Source organism: Diceros bicornis, chromosome 23 (genome assembly GCF_020826845.1).
Source record: "Diceros bicornis minor isolate mBicDic1 chromosome 23, mDicBic1.mat.cur, whole genome shotgun sequence".
NCBI classification, from domain to species: domain Eukaryota; kingdom Metazoa; phylum Chordata; class Mammalia; order Perissodactyla; family Rhinocerotidae; genus Diceros; species Diceros bicornis.
Window position 1 is genome coordinate 53,755,021 of NC_080762.1, and position 13,230 is coordinate 53,768,250.

The following is a 13,230-nucleotide window of genomic DNA, read 5'->3' on the forward strand; positions in this document are numbered from 1 at the left end:
AGGCAGCCAAGTAAAGATCAACATGTAAAGTAATAGAAATTCTTTGCTTGAAGATATGTCAGAATTTATACAAAAATAAAAACAAAATCTCATTTACTATTGCAAGAAAACCAATAAAACACATAGGAATAATCCTAAGAAATGTTCGTTCACGATGTAAACTATAAAACTTTTCTGAGTGATACATAAAAATCAATCAATCAATCGTCAATGAAGAGGCTTAATATCAAATGTAAATTTTATAAATTCAACACCATTTCTATCAGGATCCAAGATGGATTATTATAAAATTGACTAATTTTCAAATCAATTTGGAAGGAAAAATTGCAAAATAATTCCAGTATTTTGAAAAAAACAAAAACAGAAAAACAGGAATAATCTGTGGTGATCTGTATTATCAAATATTTAAACATATTTAAAAGCTATAGTAATTTTAAAAAATTGTATTGACACATGAAGACTACTAGAGAATTATAAATAATGTTCAGAAAGAGACATTTATATTTATAAAATTTACTTCATGATATAGGAAACATTTTAAATTATGCTTGTAAGAGGGGTCAGGGAAAATAAATGATTCCGTCAATGATATTGTGAAAATAGGTCATTATCTGGGGGAAAAAAAGACAAATTAAATCACTACCTTGCTCCTCCCAAAAACATAATTCCAGATGAAATAGGGAAACAAATGTAAAACACATAAAAACAAGAGAAAATATAGCAGATTTAAAAAATCATCTTCAAGCAAGAAAAGCCTTTCTGAGTGACTCATAACCTAGAAGCTACAAAGGAGTAGTCTGACAGATCAGACGGCACACAGATTAGAAGCTTTCGTGCAATAAGGACACCAGTGCAAAGGTAAAAGACAAGTGGCTGGCCAGAGAAAGTATGTGCAATGCATTTAACTGACAAGGATTTCTACACAGAGCACACACAACTGTGAAAAGAAAAGCAGACTGACTGAAAAATGTGGAAAGGCTATCATTAATCATTCACAAAAGGAACATGATCAATAATGAGCATATAAAAAGATGCTGAATCTTAGGAGTATTAGAGAATAAAACTGAGCTCATTTTCTAGATTTTACCAATCTATGACTGGTAAAAATTTTTAAAGTTTGAAAATGTCAAGTTTTGTTGAGAATACAGAAACAGAGACACAGTTGCAATGTTAGTAAGAGTGAATATTAATGAAGTTATTTTGGAAAGTAACTTGTAGTATATGTGAAAAATATACATCACATAGAATTATTCCCACAATAAATATTCACATATCTGCAAAAACATATGTTAAATTATATCCATGTGTGTGTTAGGGGAAAAAATGAATGGAATCAAACCTCTGCCAATGTCCACATGACAAGATACATTTTAGCATATCCATACTGTGGAATATTTTGTATTTATTAAAGACAATGAGATCAACCTAAATGCACTAACATACAAAGATATGTAAGTCATATTACATAGAAGGCATAGCATGCATACAGTGGCTTAATTTAAGTATGAAAAAAGAATCTATGCATGAAGATAAATCTACACACATAGAGAGGCATGGGAGGAAGCACACTGGGTTTCTGACAATGGAGTGACGGGAATAATTGGTAAAGGAGAGGTTCTCATTTTGCTATGTATATTTCTATGCCATTTAATTCAAGGAGAATGTTTTATTTAATTAATATTAAAAAAAATAAGTCCAAGTTATGCACTGAGAAAATATCTGTCATTGGTCAAAGCAATCGCATTTGGATACTCAGACTACTACTTTCCTTGAAAATAAACCTAAACTACTTTCATTGAAATAGCTACATATCCATAGTGTATATTTTGGACTTCTAATAGTTGTTAGCAGAAACAAGTTTGATTGTAAATTTAAGACTCCTACTGACAAGTTTCTGGAGATTATTTTCCTTTCAGGTGATTGGTCTGGATTTCATTGATCCTTTGACTAACTTACTAGTCTCTTAACCAGAAAGAACTAGAAAATGAAGGTATAGCTGATAACAGTAAGATAGAGATGACCTATTTATTGGTCTAGGTTGCACAAAATCTGTGAATCAGTTTTGTACCCTAACATGTGGTTCACTTATCTAATGCAAATATGTACCTGTCAAAGAAATTTCTACCTAAACTTGTCATACTCTTTTTCTAAGACAAGAGGTATGATATACTGTACATGTGCATACACACACTTACACACATGCCACACACACGCCACACACACAGTAACACATATAAACAACTTTAAAATGCACATTTGAAACATCTGGAAAAATAAGATTCTATTAAATGCTTATCAATATCCTGGTATATTATATCTAGAAAGAAATTGTGTAGTTGTTCTCATGTCATAGATAAAGAAATGAGACCTAGGGAAGTTAGGAGGTTTGTTCAAGTCCATGTTAATTGTTAGCGTATAGGCTGGACTAGCTCCCAGGTCTCCCAATTTCTATCCCAGCATTACTGCCACTATATCCATTTTTCTTAATGATAATGGATGTCAGAGGATTTTTCCTAATGAGAGAGTTCCACTTTTACTAGGATGAAAATCAGGTTGTCTTGGATATTAACTTAAGATTCATTTTAGGGGAACCCTGCACCTAAAGTAGTTTTTCTAATACAATTGTATGAGACTTTCTGCTATGGAAAAATTTTAGTAGAGAGTATGAAAATCATATTTTTGGATTTTTTTTTTCTGTAATGCTATGCACATTGTATTGCCTGCCTTAAAAGATACTATGGGTCAGTGAATGATTTAAAAAAATAGTATTAGTATTACTTAACCAACTTGATTAGCCTACCTTCCAGCGATAATCTGCCTTTTTAGGAATTATTATTGGAATGGTTGAGTTTCTTATCCACTTTCATTCAACAATATCTATTTATTCGACAAATAATACTTAAGTGCCAGGCAACTGTTTATAAAAGTGTAAGAAATAGACAAAATTCTTCTGTCTAGAGATCTACTCACCTTTCCAACTTCATCTAAAGCATCAAATCTGTAATGCCACAAGTCAGACATAGCTTTTCCTGTCTACTCTTGGCTTTCATAAAACTTTGTATATTGTTCTGTTATAATAATTATTATATTAAATGTATTTGAACACTCATAGCTCTTTTCCCACTTTTAAAATGTGAATCCCACTTTTCTAAGCTTGCTTTGTTTATCTCATTCATTTCCTTTACCTAGTACTGTGCCTCGACTCTGCACTGTACAGTTTCTGACTTATACATGATTTTATCTTTGCTAGAATGAAGGCATAACAATCAACCCCCTTTTCTTGCTTGAGCTATTTTAAGACATTCCATAGGGCAAAGAGCATGACTTTTTGATGTTCAATTTGTATTGTGTTTCTCAATGGAAAAAGAATTATGTTGTGCTTCAAATTTTCAATAAATCTTAGCAGTGTTGAATTTAAGATATTTCTTATAGCTCACAAATGGCAGATGAGTATGAGACTGGAAGGTACCACAGGGAGCAGTGGGGGCTACAGGGCTAAGTGGACTAAAACCATTTTAAAGAACTGGCTAAGAAGGCAGAATTAGCACCCAGTGACTCTAGCTGCAAAGGAAAAGTCAAAAAGAAAGTGAAGTTGGAGTGGATGGAGGGAGCAGGGACAGCAAATTGAATTCACGTCTGCCTGACAAGATCAATGAGAGTTTTGGATTCATGATCTGAATTCATGACCTGAAAAGATAGGAAAGAGTAACAAAAGTTGCAATAAAGATGAAATAACTATTTAAAATGTAAGTCTTCCTGAAATTTTCTGTGTTAACATGCTGGGTGTAAAATTTGTAGTTGGTATTTGTGCTATATAATGTTCTTTGTTAGTTAAATACGGTAAGTGTATAACTCTAATACTGCAGATATTCCTAGGATAATGGGAAACACGGTGTGTGTTGGAAGGTGATATGTTGCTTGAACAGAATTTGACAAAACAAATTAGCTAAGGGAATATTTATTACAACCCTTATACGGGTGTTCCTTTTTCAGGGAAAACCATTTTTATGTTTGTGTATTATTGCTTTGGTATAAATAATGCCGAACTAACAACATTTTCTGACACCAAAATTCTCTTAAATTGGTCTGGGTCCCTAAAAGCTCCTTCCCATCAGACACAAAAGACTATAGGCATTCTACAAAAGCAAGCAAAACTATGGTGTTACTTTGTGTTCTGTTGGGCCTCTTTCTATTCTGTCTCGTACAATTCTGAATCTCCCTGTACTGACTCATGCCTTTGGTTCTGCCCAATTACTTCTACTGGATTTCTGCTTCCAGAAGAGGCATCTTAGAATCGTGCTTTTGTTGACCTTGTTTGTCTGTGTTGATCCAAGTAGTTCTATCTTGCTTCATACCCAGCTCAATCTCTCAGAACTCAGGTTCACTACTACTACCTGAAGACCTGGATTTTGGAGAAGTGACTTTAGAAAAAATGGTGAGATGTGGCTTCTATAAGTATATTGTGTATTCACCATTTGTGAATTAAAGGAATATAAAGGATTAAAGGAACGTATAGAATTATGGTCAACAGTGTAGGTTCTGGAGCTAGATTGTCTAAGTTCTCTCATTAGTTATGCAACTGAGCCTCTATCTGCCAAAGTTTCCTTATCTGTGAAGTGAACATAGTAATAGTACCTATATGCACTCAGTAAATATTATCTATTACTATGTGGTGTCATGATGGTGATGTTAATGTCCTTTTCTACTAATTCCATTTTCTCTGTCATTTTTCCATCTGTATCTATTGATTGATATTTCTTCTGGGTATGGGTAAAACTTTTCTACTTCTTCACTTAACCTAGTAATTTTTTGTTGAATGTCAAGAGATTACGAAATTCACATTGTTATGTTCTGGATTTTGTTGCATTCCCTTAAATAATGCTAAGTATTTATCTGAGGTGAAGTGAAATTTCTTGTAAACAATTTGATCCTTTCAAGGCTTATGCTTAATATTTCTTTGGCTAGGATCAAAGTAGCCTGTAGTCTAGGGCTAATTTAGCCCCACTATTAAGACCCTATCCAATGACCCATGTATTTTCAGGTCTTCATACTCTGATTTGTCAGAAAACAAATTATTCCTGGTCCTGCCTGGGCTCCGGGAGTTTTTGACCTGTTGCTATCTTGTGGTCTTTGCCTGGCTTTGGGAAGCTTCTTCTCACTTGTGTTCAGATCAACACTCAACCCAAAGATGCTTCAGATCTTCAGAGCTGTCGCTCTCTCCCTGGCAACTACTTCCTCTCTTGTTTTCTGTCCTACAAATCTATTCATCTTTGTTCTCCCAGATCTCTGATTTTACCTACTTAACTTAGAGTGACGGCCAAATGTTATCTGGGTTCACTTTTATTTGTTACGTCCTGGGAACTTTCTCTAGCAGTAAGCTACTGAAATCATAAGGCTTGGCATTTTTATTTCTCTTCTCTAAGCATCGCAGTCCTGTGCTTTCTGTAATCCAGTATCTGAAAACATTATTCTATGTGTATTTTATCCAGTTTACTGGTTATTTTAGAGTTGGAGGATAAATTCAGTTTCTGTTACTCTGGGATGGGTGAAAGCAAAATTTGCCTTCTCTTCTGTGAACTATATATCATAAGAACCCCAAATTTGTGGTATTCCAAACTGCTAAAATATACTCATTTTTGTGCATAAAATAGAAAGTTATGTTTTAAGAATGCTTTCTCAGAAACTGAGAACTCATCATAAGCTCCTTAAACATTTTCAATTTCTTTTAATCTTATTTCACCTCATCTACTTTATTATGACCTGTAATGGTGGCAGTCTAATTACTTAATCCTTACCAGCATTCTTTTAGTTTGGCCTCTTATTCTATGGCACCCTTACGCTATAGAATCCTTCATATCTGAAAAACAAAAAAACAAAACCTCAGCAATTCTTGACCAGCTGAGTTATGTCTCTGATATTCTTTTATAGTCTGCTCTCTGCAAAACTTCCAAAAGCTACTCCAATCTAAATTCAGCTATTTTACTTCACCCTCTTGTTAACAGTGAATTCCATGACTATTTGACATTTCTTCAAGCTGTAAGCATGTCCTATACTGACTTGACTGATGTTCCCCCAAGAAAATCCTAATATGATATTATATGTTGATGGTTTTTTACAAACAATTCATTTTACTCAACTGGCTAAATTGATAGCTTTCACACAATCATGTTGCCCTGCTGAATTTTTTTAATTTAATTAATTTTTTAAGATTTTGTTTTTCTTTTTTAGAGCAGTTCTAGGTTTGCAACAAAATTGAGACAGAGGTATTGAGATTTCCCATATACTCTCAGCACCACACATGCATAGTCTACTGCTTTATCAACATCACTCACCAGAATAGTACATTTTTTAACAGGGATGAACCTATATTGACACATCATGTCACTTGAAGTCCATAGTTTACCTTAGAGTTCACTCTTGGTGGTATATATTTTATAGGTTTGGACACATGTATAATGACATAGATCCATCATTATAATATCATACAGAGTATTTTCACTGCCCTAAAAATCCTCTGTGCTCCATCTGTTCATTTCAACCATCCCCATCCTTGGCAGCCACTGATGTTTTTATTACGCCCATAGTTTTACCTTTTCCGCAATGTCAGATAGTTGGAATCATACAGTAAGTAGCTTTTTCAGTCTAACTTCTTTCATTTAGCAATATACACTTAAGATTCCTCTATGTCTTTTCATGACTTGATAGCTCACTTATTTTTATCCCTGAATAATAGTTCATTGCCTGGATGTACCATAGTTTATTTATCCATTCACCTACTGAGGACATCTTGGTTGTTTCCAAGTTTTGGCAATTATTAATAAAGCTGCCATAAATATCCTTGTGCAGGTTTTGTTTGGACATAAGTTTTCAGCTCCTTTGGGTTAATTAAATATGGAGTGCGATTGCTGGATTATATGGTATGAGAATGTTTAGTTTTGTAAGAAAGCACTAAAGTGTCTTCCGAAATGGCTGTACCATTTTGCATTCCCACCGGCAATGAATGAGAGTTCCTGTTGCTTCACATTCTTGCCAGCATTTGGGATTGTCAGTGTACTGGAATTTGACCACTCTAATAGGTGTGCAGTGGTATCTTATTGTGTTTAAATTTGCATTTCCCTGATGATATATGACATGGAGCATCTTTTCATATGCTTGTTTGCTATTTGTATATCTTTTTTGTGAAGTGTCCATTAAGACCTTCAGCCCACTTTTTAATTGTATTTTTTTTTTATTGTTGATTTTTAAGAATTCTTTGTATATTTTGGATACAGTCCCGTATCAGGTGTGTCTTTTGCAAGTATTTTCTCCCAGTCTGTTGCTTGTCTTCTAATCCTATTGACATTGTCTTTTGCAGAGCAGAAGTTTTTAATTTTAATGAAGTCCAGCTTATCAATCATTTCTTTTGTAGATCATGCCTTTGGTGTTGTATCTAAAAAGGCATCGCTATACCTGAGGTCATTTAGGTTTTTCTCCTGTGCTGTCTTGCAGAGTTTTATAGTTTTGTATTTTACATTTATGTATGTGATTCATTTTGAGTTAATTTTTGTGCAGAGTGTAAGTTCTGTGTCTCGTTTCATTTTTTTTTTTTTGCATGTAGATGCCCAGTTGTCAGAGCACCATTTGTTAAAAAAACAACTATCCTTTCTCCCTTGAATTGCCTTTGTTCCTTTATCAAAGATCAGGTGACTATATTTGTTTAGGTCTATTTCTGTGCTATCTATTCTATTCTATTGATCTATTTGTCTACTCTTTGGCCAATTCCACAGTGCCTTGATTACTGCAGCTATATAGTTAGTCCTGAAGTTGAGTAATGTTAGTCTTTCAACTTTGGTCTCCTTCAAGATTGTGTTGGCTCTTTTGGGGTATTTGCCTTTCCATATGAACTTTAGAATCAATTTATTGATATCTATAAAATAAGTGCTATAATTTTGATTGGGATTGCATTGAATCTATAGATCAAATTAGGCAGAATTGCTATCTTGATAATTTTGAGTCTTTCTATCCATGAACATGGAACATCTTTCTCCATTTATTTAGTTCTTGTTTGATTTCATTTATCAGAGTTTTATAATTTTCCTCATATAGAGATCTTGTACATATTTTGTTAGTTTTATATCTGAATATTTTAATTTTTGGGGTGCTAATGTAAACGGTACTGTGGTTTAAATTTCTAATTCCATCTTTTCATTGCTGGTATATAGGAAAGCAATTGGCTTTTGTATGTTACCTTCGTATCCTGCAACCTTGCTATAATCACTGATTAGTTCCAGGAGTGTTTTGTTTCAGATTTTCTACATTGACAATCATGATATCTGTGAACAAAGACAGTTTTATGCCTTCCACCACAATCTGTGTACCTTTCATTTCTTTTTCGATTTAGCAAGAACTTCCAGTATGATGTTGAAAAGAAGTTGTGAGATGGGACATATTTGCCTTGTACTTACTCTTACTGGGAAAGCTTTAAGTTTCTCACCACTTAGTATGATGTTAACTGTAGGTTTTTGTAAATAGTCTTTATCAAGTTAAGGAAGTTCTCCTCCTTTCCTAGTTTATCGTGAGTTTTTATCATGGACATGTGTTGGATTGTTGCAAGTGCTTTTTCTGCATCTATTGATATGATCATGTGATTTTCTTTTTTAGCCTATTGAGGAGATTAATTACATTAATGGATTTTCAAATGTTAAACCAGCCTTGCATACCTGGGATAAATCCCACCTGGCTGTGGTGTATAAGTCTTTGTACACTTTTAGAGATTCAATTTGCTAATATTTTCTTGAGGATTTTTGCATCTATGTTCATGAGAGCTATTGGTCTGTAGTTTTCTTTTCTGGTATGAGGGTAATGCTAATAGGATATGCAGGTAATGCCTCATAGAATGAACTAGGAAGTATTCCCTTTGCTTTACCCTCTAAAAGATATTGTAGAGAATTGGTATAATTTCTTCCATAAATGTTTGGTAGAATTCATCGGTGAGCCTATCTTAGCATGGTGCTTTATGTTTTAAAAGAATATTAATTATTGATTCCATTTCTTTATTAAATGTAGACCTATTCAGATCATCTATTTCTCCTTGTGTAAGTTTTGGTAGATTGTGTCTTTCAAGGATTTGTTCTATTACATCTAGGTTATCAAATTTGTGGGCATGGAGTTGTTTACTTTTATTATCCTTTTAATTTCCATAGAATCTGTAGTGATGTCTCCTCTTTCATTTCCAATATTATTAATTTGTGTCCTTTCTCTTTTTTTCTTAGTTAGCCTGGCTAGGGACTTATTGATTTTATTGATCTTTTCAAAGAACCAGCTTTTGATTTCATTGATTTTCTGTATTGATTTCTTCTTTTCAATTTCATTGATTTCTGCTCTAATTCTTATTATTTCTTTTCTTCTGTTTAGTTTGGATTTAATTTACTCTTCTTTATCTAGTTTCCTGAGGTGGAAATTTAGGTTATTGATTTTAGGTCTTTCTTCTTTTCTAATATATGCATTCAATTCTATAAATTTTCCCCTAATCATTCCTTTCACTGCATCTCATAAATTTTGATAAGTTGGGTTTTACTTTCATTTAATTCAAAATATTTAATTTCTCTTGAGATTGCTTGTGTGACCCATGTGTTATTTAGAAGTGTTTTGTTTAATCTCCACATGTTTTAGGATTTTCCATTTATCTTTCTCTTATTGATTTATAATTTAATTCCACTGTGGTCTGACAGCAGACATTGTATGATTTCCATTGCTTTAAATTTGTTAAGATGTATTTTATGACCAAGAATGTAGTCTATCTTGGTGAATGTTTTACATAAGCTTGAAAAAAATGTGTATTCTGCTGTTGTTTGATGAAGTAGTCTACAGATGTCAATTATACCCAGTTGATTGATTGTGTTGTTGAGTTCAACTACATCCTTACTGATTTTCTGCCTGCTGGATCTGTCCACTTCTGCTAGAGAGGTGTTGAAGTCTCCAAATATGATAGTGGGTTTATCTATTTTTCTTACAATTCTAATAGTTTTTGACCTATTTGGTTTGACCCTGTGTTATTAGGCATACACATTAAGAATTGTTATGCCTTCCTGGAGATTTAGCCCCTTTATCATTATGTTAATACTCTTCTTTATCCCTGATAACTTTCCTTACTTTGAAGTCTGCTCTGTCCAAAATTAATATAGCTAGCTACTCCTGATTTCTTTTGATTAGTGTTAGCATAGTATATTTTTCCCCATCCCTTTACTATTGACATAGATGTGTTTTGATATTTAAAGTGAGTTTCTTGTAGACAACATATAGTTGGGTCTTGTTCCTTGATCTGCTCTGAGAATCCTTGTCTTTTAATTGGTGCATTTAGACCATTGACATTCAAAGTGATTATTGACAAAGATTGATTAATATCTATCATATTCATTACTATTTTCTATTTGTTGCCCTTGCTTGTTCATATTTTTGTCTTCCACTCTTTCTGCCTTTGTGGTTTTAATTGAGCATTCTATGTGATTTCTTCTTCTCTCCTTTCTTAGCATATCAATTATACTTCTTGTTTTACTTTTTTTAGTGGTTTCCCTTCAGTTTGCAATATACATTTATAAATAATCCAAGTCCACTTTCAAATAACACTATATCACTTCATGGGTAGATATTTTATAATAACCTCTTAATAACAAAATAATCCTTATTCTTTTCTTCAGTCCCTTTTATCACTGCAGTCATCCATTTCACTTATATATGAGCATACATAAGCATATATATCTGATACAAATGATAGGAGGAAGAAAAAAATATGCTTATGTATGCTTATGTATGTATGTATAGAGTATGTACACAAGCATACATAATTTAATACATCATTGCTATTATTATTTTGAACAAACCATTATCTATTAGATCAATTAAGAATCTAAATTTTTTCTAACAGTCTAAAGTTTTTATTTCTTCTGATGCTTACTCTTGGCTAAGAACTGATGTGATATTAAAAATCCTTACTACTTGAGGCATGTAGCCTATATACCTCACCAACAGCAATAATTTGATAGAAAATAAGACAAAAATAGACATGTAGTGATTAACTACATTAATCAGTAAGAAGAGAATAAGCAACATCCGGTGCCCCAAGTGAAAGATGCTTTTTGACTGGTTAGTGGTGCTTCTCAGCGTGAAACTAGAAGTGCTTGTTGATGCCTGAGATAAGTGGACTAGAAGAATGAAGAAAAGGATACTTCCATTTGTTCCATGAATTTGGACAATTTGAGAAAATAACTAAAGGATTTTCTTAGGCATCATGTGATATCCAAAAGGTTAAGGGAAAGTTAGTAGGAGATATTAACTCATGTATTTGAATTGTTTCATTTTGTTTATGAAGAGCCTAGGAAAGAAGAGAAAAAATAGAGTGACCACTAAGGATCAGTGATCACACGAAAAATGCTAGGAAAAGATCTATCCCCAGGTAAGTTTTGCTAAATATCTAACCAGGAGAAGTTATAAGCTCTTATCAAACGATTCCATCCAACTGAAAATCTTACTTGGGGTTTGTGCTTAATTCTTTTAAGTTAATAAGAAGGAACAAAATATCTTGACTAAACAATGCACTTTTATTAACTATACAGTTATTTATGCCTTTATAAATTATGTTATAATAAAATGTTTCTGCAAAGTTACATATACTTTAGAATGTTATATTTAATAACATTGTTGCTTGGTAAAATAAAACATTTCTAAAGGAATTTGTCCCTATGAATGTACCAGTTTGATTTCTGTTGTCATTAGGAATACAGATGGTGTGGGGTCTGAGAGCCCAAATCTTTCTTCTTTCTGTTTTGACTAGAAATAATAAGTGAATCCTTAATTAGTACGCAAGAAAATATGTTTCAGTCTGTAATACAAATGCCTTATGTTTACTAGGTTAATTATATTATCACCAAGGAAGCCACAAAGCTTTGTGTAGAAAATCTACTCAAAGTGAATCAATGAGTGAAACAAAGAAGAGAAAAGAGGATTTGGATTTAGACTGGAAGAGTGTTTGGATTCAATATGCATATTTCTGAAAAATAATAGCTCTTTCATTTAATTAGGTAAGTCTAAATAGAAATGGCTGTAAACACATGACCTCAGTGTATTTATTTTATATCTTGCACTTCTGTCCACTCTTTATCAGTTCTTCTGTCTTTTTCCTGTGACACTTTTAGAAGAAAAAAAAAGACTTGAGTTGTCAGAGAATTCCTATCTTTAACTCCTAGAAATTCTTACTAAAGAGGAACTCTTGCCCCTGCTACTTTTCTATATTAAACTTCAATTAGCATGTTTCTTTTCATGTCAATTTCTGAAGGAAGAGGTGAATAAAAGTCCATCCTTGGAAAAATAGAGGAAATAAGAATATGAGACTTCTATTTAGATTTGCATCCAGAGAGTTGGTAAGAAAGTTGATAAAGAGAAGAAAATTCAAAACAATCAATGGACAGTTTGAGGAGAGCTCAGAGATATTCTCTACAAAGAGAAAAAGACACTCAAAGAAAGAAGGACAACTCTTCTACATCTACAAACCCTCCCTTTCTCCACATATTGCCATTGGCATCCAATTTACTTTTTGGTCTAGCTTTTTGTGTTCCTGAGACAAAACTCAGGTCACTGATCCACAATTTGTGAGTCTATCAGAGCTTTTCTCAGTATAGGATGTGCTGTGTGGGAAATATACAACCCACATCTATGAAGAAGCATTTTATTCTTTTTGTCAAAGAACCTCCCATAATAATCAATTTTTCAGGTTAGTTTTGTAGATCAAGAATAAAATTTCCAAGAAGTTCTTTTCAAGTTTAAAATTCTAGGTCAAAGTTCTGTTTAAAAATTTCTATAGAAGCCTAAACACTTTTTTTAACTATTGAGAGGAGGGAAGGATTGATTAGAAAGTGAACCTTTTGATTATGCTAGCGTTTTCTATTGATAATTCTTTTATTTATATATTTTGTAGATAACCAACGGAACTTTGACAAGTATTTGTCATAGAGACTGTGAGGTCAAAACTACTTTCACAATAATAGTAAGATGTTATTTGCTTTTTTCACAGTGTTGGCATTTCACTGACGGTGCAGCAGCAATGGTGAGCAAAACTGTAGACGTGTCAGCCCAGAAAAAAGCAACGGCACAAAACTGCCAGTAGTCCTTGTTTACTTTACTATCAAGCACCCATAGTTAAAAAATTAAAAATAGATGAATAGTTTCACTCAAGAGTGTCCTTAATGGAACAGGAAA